The following is a 7,669-nucleotide window of genomic DNA, read 5'->3' as shown; positions in this document are numbered from 1 at the left end:
TAACAGGCATGGATGAGAGATTAGAATTAAAAACTCGTTCTCCTATTAATTTTTATTAAATGATGTGCAAGAGTCATAACACTCAAAGATCATTTGTTTCCAGTTATGTCACTCATTTTAATCCCAAAGTTACTTATACTAAATACAAATTTGGGATAATTTACATCAGTGACAAAATATCTTGAAATTAAGGTAGAAAGAGTTATTTATCCTAAAAGAGTCACCCCCAGAGCATTTTGCCTTGAATAAAGACATTTTTTGTGTCATTCTGTTTGGGTCTTTGTCATATTGGCTTTGCCACGTTTTGGGATGTCACCACATTTCCAAGATATCACTAGCACGGTACTTGTACCAATGCGCACAAAGGAAATCTTCTCTACTTTATGTTCTTGTGAAGCATTTCTATATTTTTTTCACATTTCATATGAAAAGGAGAAACAAATATTTTCATAGCTCAATTCCTGGGGCATCCCTAAGGTTTTTTATGAGGTGGCGCTTGGAGGTCTCTCCATCACAATACAGCGACATTAGCTCTTGAAAGGGACGATTCTGTTGAAGGAGTTATCATGTTTCTAAAGCAATTTCCTTGGATTTATCTGAGGCGTAATGGAGATATTTCTCTCCAGGTGTTGAACTTCCCTGGTAAAAGACAATGTATTTTCTAATTTATAATAAAGCACATATGTATTGCCAGTATATATTTATATATTTCATAATACAATACATGTTTTTCATTGTAGTGGGTGGTGTAATTTGGGGTATTAAACTTGTGAAAGCACACGCAGCATGAAATATGATCCTACAGACACCCTGTAAAGATATATACTTCATCTCATTAGTATAGAAGATACACATGTGTGGGTGGGAAGAAACAAAGGGGGTGTTTCCATAAATCGAAAGACATTTTTGTATCGATGGTCTTAAGAAAAGGAAATATTTAGAACTGCTCCCAAGAATTCACCTGTTTATGAAACAAATTTTCTTTAGTTTCCTTTCATTTAAAAGATGAATAAAGTAAAATTTGAAAAATCTCTGCATGTTTTTCTCCAGAACTTTTCTGCCATGCTCCGATTCTGTCCCACATTTTAAATGTTATTTTAGCAAGAAGAAAGGACTCTGTGTCTTTGATTTATTACCTCTGTTTATGGAATGTGGATGTTTAGCCAACTTTACTTCTTAAACTAAGTGAATCAGTGCAAAAGCGATCACTATAAAGTAAACATTTGAATGATAAAATAAGCGTTCCCATCTGCAAGTTGGCTGGTATTTCATAATGGTATAGAATTCTTGTTTTTCTTATGTGGTGTCCCTCGTCTTTTTTTCTCTTCTTTTTTGACTTTGTTTGGTCAGTTACTCAGCAAAAATTGCTTGTACCTTAGAAGAAATAGTGTCTATTCAGCATATGGCATTTATAGATCTTCAAAAGCCCTTTCAGGAGGCATGCTTCAGATTAGAGGGCTTTTCTACGTCTGGAATGGTTTTAATTTGTTAGCACTTTAGATCTGTAGTCTTGAGGTAGCTCCTCTTTCAGTCAATAAAATGGTTAGTGAAATGAGGGTAAAATATTATAATTGTGTTCTTCAAATCAGATTTTTATGTGGGGTTTTTTCCTTCTGGTATGCATATCTGTCATTCTGGGAGGTTGTTTTCCTTTTACTCTTCAGTGCAACTGCCAAGAATGATGGTTCTAACCATGAATTACCACAGCAGCTCAAATCCAAGTGACTGGGAGGCTGCTATGTTGGAATAAAAAGAAAGACAAAAATGGTTCAGCTTTGACTAAAAAGTTTGCAACTGCAGCCTGCCACCAGGTCCAGAATTCATACCTTTTTTGCTTACAGCTCATATAATACTTTATACCACAAGCAGCACCTACAGTAGTGAGATACAATGAAACAAGTTAAGGTTTGGTGAGGGTATACAATACAACTTCATTTAATATACATTTCTGTAACAGGGTGGCAGGACTCCTCTTTCAACCCATCATGATAGCAGCTGTCCAACCCTGCACACAGACACTAGCTGATTTCTGCTGACTTAGTGTGGTTTATTAACAAACCAGCTTTTTTGTGCACAGGGATTGAGGTCTAGTACAGAAACCTCACTGCAGGGAAACTCTAGGTCATTTTAGAAAGCTCATGAACCCTGGCTGCACTGCCCAGATTGCCAGTAACTCCCAGCCCTTCCATGTCCAAGCATGGTCCGGAGAGCTCTGATTGGGCTCTTTGACTACAGGCACCAATGGAAATCTGCCTCTACATGGTGACAGTGCTACAGAGTGAGGCCAGGAAAGGCAGCCATTTTGGCCAAGGAAATTTACCAACAGAGGTTTTACATTTCACTTCGGGGAGTGGCTGTGCACCTTTACTCAGCAACTGACTCATTGGCTGATGCCCAAGACCAGGATAGTTGGGAAGCTAATGGATAGAGCTGGGTAGAACTGGATTTTCGATTTCATGGGAAATGTCACAATTTCTCATTTTTTCCCCATTCAAAAACAGAACAAAAATATGCCATTTCCCTATTCCTGCATGATGATCACCTGCTTATACATCCAAGGATCATATCTGCTGTCTTAGTTATAGAATCACTGTGGGAATTGGTTACCTACCATGACCCCGAAGTCCTTTTCAGCATCACTGCATTCGAGATTCAGTCTCCCATCCTAAAACTGTGACCTACATTCTTTGTTCCTAGATGACCTTGCATTTGGCAATATTTAAAAGCATGCTGTTCAAATAAGAATACCTTACCAAGTGAACCAAATTTGTCTGTACAACCATACTGTACTTAGCAGTATTTAACCAAGCCACCAATTTTTGTGTCAGCTGCAAATTTTACTAGCAAAGATTTTGTATTTTCTACCATTTCACTGATAAAAATATGAATAGCATTGGCCCAAGAATATATCTCAGCAGGACACCACTAGTTGATGATTCTCCATGTCCAATTACTTTTTGCAATTTGTCAGTTGTCCAGTTTTTAATTCATTTAGTATGGGCTGTCATTGGTGCCCTTTTGATGAAGATTCGTCAGTGGAGGTGACTTTGGCATTGACACCTCAAGATGGAGATGGAGCTGTGGCTGGACCCGTTTCACATAAGGCAGCTGCTGGCGTCTTTCCATCAGTGTGTATCTACAAACATAATACCTTTTTCCTCCCGTTTACTCCCTGTAGTTAACTGACACAGAGAGAATATTCAATATGTGGGAGCTGGCCCTTGACAGAAAGAGAACACAGGAGATAATATAGGTGGCAACCTAGAAGACCACTATTGCTAGGCACCATGTCAGCATTTCTGTCACACTCTTTCCATTTGCGTGCGTGTGTTTTGCTTCTTTTGACTACACAACTGGTATACTCATCTATGTCCCCGCACATAAATCTGCAAGTGGACGTGTAAATGGAGTCCTTCTCCAATGTATTTATGTAAATGAAATAAATTAAGATAATATTTGCAGCCGGCATTATTTACAGTAGAAAATTGCTGTTTATTCCCTTGGACCATTGTGATTGGGGAAAAGGCAGCATATATGCCTCACATAACAGGTCACACTGGGATCGATGCGAAGAAAGAAACAACTCTAGGAGCCAAAGGGGTCTGTGACACACTGTACATACTACTGTACTCTGATGGTGCTGCTATGAGACAGTTCTTTCACCTGGGTTTATGACTTATGTAACAACTTCATTTTTCAACACCTACTGTACACATAGAGACAATCAGCGGGTTTACAATGGGTATCAAGGTAGGTAGTTACCATTTAAATCATCTGTGCCTTTGTGAAAGAGTGAATTGCTTGGTACCTAATGATTCACAGATGTAAAACCAACACCACCATGCTGGAAAATTACAGTTTCCTAAAATAAACAACCCAACAAGCAAACAGGCACCAACCAATAAACTAAACAACCACACAAAAATCCAAACCACCAACAAAATACTCAATTTCTAGTGAAAATATAGGCTAGCCTCAAAAGTTTCCCTTTTAAAGTGAAAGTTCCCAATTTCCTTCAATAAAAGGCTTCTGTCTGAAGTTGTAATGAATATTAGTTTTACTATTTTAAAAAAATAGACATCCCTACAACTGAACAGAATTGCATAACATATAGGAAATTTCTCCATTACACTTAACAGGTACAAAGCAGGCCAGAGCCTTAGAAGCAAGTTAACAGCTCAACAGATTTCCTGCTTTGTTACTAATATTAGCCGTATCAAATCTCTGAAAAATAATAAATGCTTGCAAATGCAGCAGTTGTTTTTGCAGTCCAGAAGCAAACCATCTTGTACTTTTTAAAAATAAAAAGGCAACGTGTTAGTAAAAAAATACCCTCTAAATTATGTTGTGACACCTACATCCTAATTCTTTTTCACATGCTGTCCATATGTCAGTGCCTAACTTTAAGCACACTTTAGAAAAATCTGTCTCTCTAGCCACATGTGCACATGCGGGTGTACATGTATGCCTGTGTCTTCTTTCTGATGTTTCGTCACATTCAAATGCTGTTGCCAAATGGAAAAATATTGCAAAATGTAACTGACATTTAAATATATATATGAAAAATGGCAATCTTAAATTAAATTAAGCAAAATTTCACAAAAGTTTTAGTCTCAGCCCCCCCCTCGACACCCACCAGAGCATATGGTCCACTGTTTAAGTAAAGACTGCTTATTTGCACAAAGTGGATATTGCTGTTAACACTGTACTAATTACTGAAAACAAACATGTGTAAGCATGATCTCTGGTAACTGCCTCTGTCAATCCAGCTTTTCCTCCCCACTTGTTCATACCAAGGAATTAGTATTGCTCATGAAAGTACAGTGAACCTTCATGCAAACAGCCCACCAACTGGCATGAATAAGGAAAGCCTCATCGACTGCTACTGAAGACAGATTTTAGACAACGCTTTTTGTCATGCTTATACTGTTTTTTTTTAAATGAAACATGAAAGAAGCTTTTTAAAGAACCTTGTTTAGAGATAAAACATTGAACATAAAGAACACTATTTTAATAGATGGTGTGCTATCTAAGTGTCTAACATTTCCAATGCTTCTGCTTTGATGCGTGGCAGACATTTTTCGTTGACGGCAGTACAGAATGTCACAGAGTACACGCACGCGCACACACACAGAGCGAGCGAGAGAGAAGGGTGCCACATGGAACCTTTAATTTTGTTCTTGTGGTTTTCTTTAATCTATTAGTTTAAAAACATCATTGAGACTGAAAGACCTGTTTGGTCTTTGTATTTGGGAGACTATAAACAGGTGAGTGAAAGTTCACCTTGGAAGAGAATCCTGTAGGAGTAGGAGTGACTTGGTCACCACAGAAGCATCAGAAAAGCTTGCCACAGTAGGCTGCATAATTCCTCATTTTGCTACCTAGCTGGTCTCTTCTCAGGGAGGACCCTCCCACATCTCCTTCAGACCATGTGTGGCTCTCATCATAGTAAGAGTTGAAAGAGCCTGCTATGAAAGGACAGAGTACTAGTTTGATCAGTGCCACGTCAAATCCTCCTGGAGTCCATTCTTGTGTTAGCGATAGCCCTGGAGAAGACAGCAGTGACTGCAAGGTGAGCCTATATCACCACGTTCAGCAGTGAAATAGTAAAGCTTGGTGCATTTCTGCCTCTCATGTACCTACTCTGGAGGCTCACGAACGGAGCTAACAAACTAGATGAGGCGGCAACAGCAAATGTTGTTTTTATACTGCGTCACGCTGCCTGGTGGACTGTAGGGCAGTGGGACTGGCCAGTTCAGTGCAAGTTGCAAATAAAAAGATGTTGCATGATACAAAATTTTACATCTGATGATTTTCACAGATCATGCTACCTTTTGACCCCAGTTCCCTGTCATTTCTCATACCCTGGCACTTTACATGGGGCGTTTCCTTTATAAAACAACTTGCCTTCGGGTTTCAGGATTTCTCAGTAAACAGAATGCTGTCATCACACTCCAGTGTTCCAGTTGTACTTTGTCATTAGTCTCTCCCTGGCACAGCCCGAGGACTCCAGTATGCTCATTGAACTCTGTATGCACTTTGTGTAGTCATGGGTTTGTGCCCATGCCTGTGAGCTGGTGTTTAATCGAGACTGAACAAGATGGCCTTATCCTTCGAAGAGAGACTATTTACATTCTTTGCTTCACATAGCCTTTGGGTTGAGTGCCCACAAGATGAGTATCATACTATAAATAATAAATACTTAGCTCTTATATAGCACTTTCATCTGTAGATCTCACAATGTTTTACACAGTGGGTAAGTATCATTATCTCAATTTTATAGCTGGGGAAACTGAGGCAAGGTCACACAGCAAGTCAGCAACAGAGCCAGCCAGGAATGAACTCTAGGTCTCCTTATTCCCTATTCACTGGACCACATTGCCTCTGCATCACCCCTTCTCTTTCAATCACCTTTTTCCTCTATCTAGTTCCCTTTCTGTCTCCAAACCCACTCAGTCACCACATATTCCTATGACACGGTATGAGGGAGGGGAAGAGGACTCAGAAGGCAGGGTAGGAGTCAGAGATGGTTTTTCCTGGTTCACTCGAATGTGACATGTTGGTAAGTGACCTGCAGCAATTGATTTGCAGTCTTCTCTTCCTGCCCCTGGAAGCCAGAGGAGAAGAGCTAGGATGGGATATTGGTGAGGGAGAGGTGACATCAGGAGGTGACGGCAGCAGTGACAAGTTCCTTTTCTGCTCCTCCTGCAAAGGGCCTGGAGTGTTCACTCTGGTAGCGGCTCAAAGTCTGCTGGTTTTCAGAGCAAGGCACATGAACCAAGACCTCTGATCAGTGCTTTGTTGGCTCTGCTGGCTCGACAACGCACTAGGTTTCTTTGGCACTATTAATAGGAAAGCAGCTGGCTTACAAGCCCTACAGCCCATTGTCGACACTGACTCATCCGGAAAATGCCCAGGCTAGTTGTCTGCTGATGAGGAATGAGTTTGCCTTTTCACCCGCAGAGGTGACCACTCCAGAAAAAGACTGAGGCACTTTGACTTGGCGGGAGACAGTGGGGAAGCCTGCACTAATGCTGTGCCCTGTACTTCTTCTGTGGATCAACAGAGGTATTCACTGCAGGTATTCACTTCCACAAGTACTGTATTTATTTAATAGAAATTCAAGTGATTCAATAAGGTGCTGCATTTTCCTTCAATAAGTTGTGCTTAACACAGAAAAGTCTTAATTTTGTATAAATTAACATGAAAAGGACAGAAATAAATGATTTCAGCATGGTGGCCATCTGTAGAAAGGACATCTAACCTGCCCCTCAGATTGTACCATCTGCTGTTGCATTAGTCTCAGTGATAACACTACATAGCAGAACCTCACAAACTAGGCGTTCAACAGGTCAGACTGTTTCAAGGAGACCCACAGCTCTCTTGTTTTTAGGATCTATCATTTTTGGAAACTAGCAACTCTTCATCCAAACTTCCTTTCCAGCATTTCAGTTGCTCTAAGTGAGAATTTCAGTGGGGCAACAAAAAAATTGAACTCCCCTTGCTTTGTTAGAGGTGCTTCTTTCCAGTCTGGGATACAATCACTGCCCCTATTCACATTCTCTCCTGGGTGGTCACAAGCTCCTGCCTTTCAATGATATCCATTACAAGCGTTACTTTCTCTTAAGGATGGTTAAAACAAAATCCTAGAACTGGGCCCGAGGATAAC

Source organism: Chelonia mydas, chromosome 2 (genome assembly GCF_015237465.2).
Source record: "Chelonia mydas isolate rCheMyd1 chromosome 2, rCheMyd1.pri.v2, whole genome shotgun sequence".
Taxonomy (NCBI): domain Eukaryota; kingdom Metazoa; phylum Chordata; order Testudines; family Cheloniidae; genus Chelonia; species Chelonia mydas.
This window is presented reverse-complemented; position numbering follows the sequence as displayed.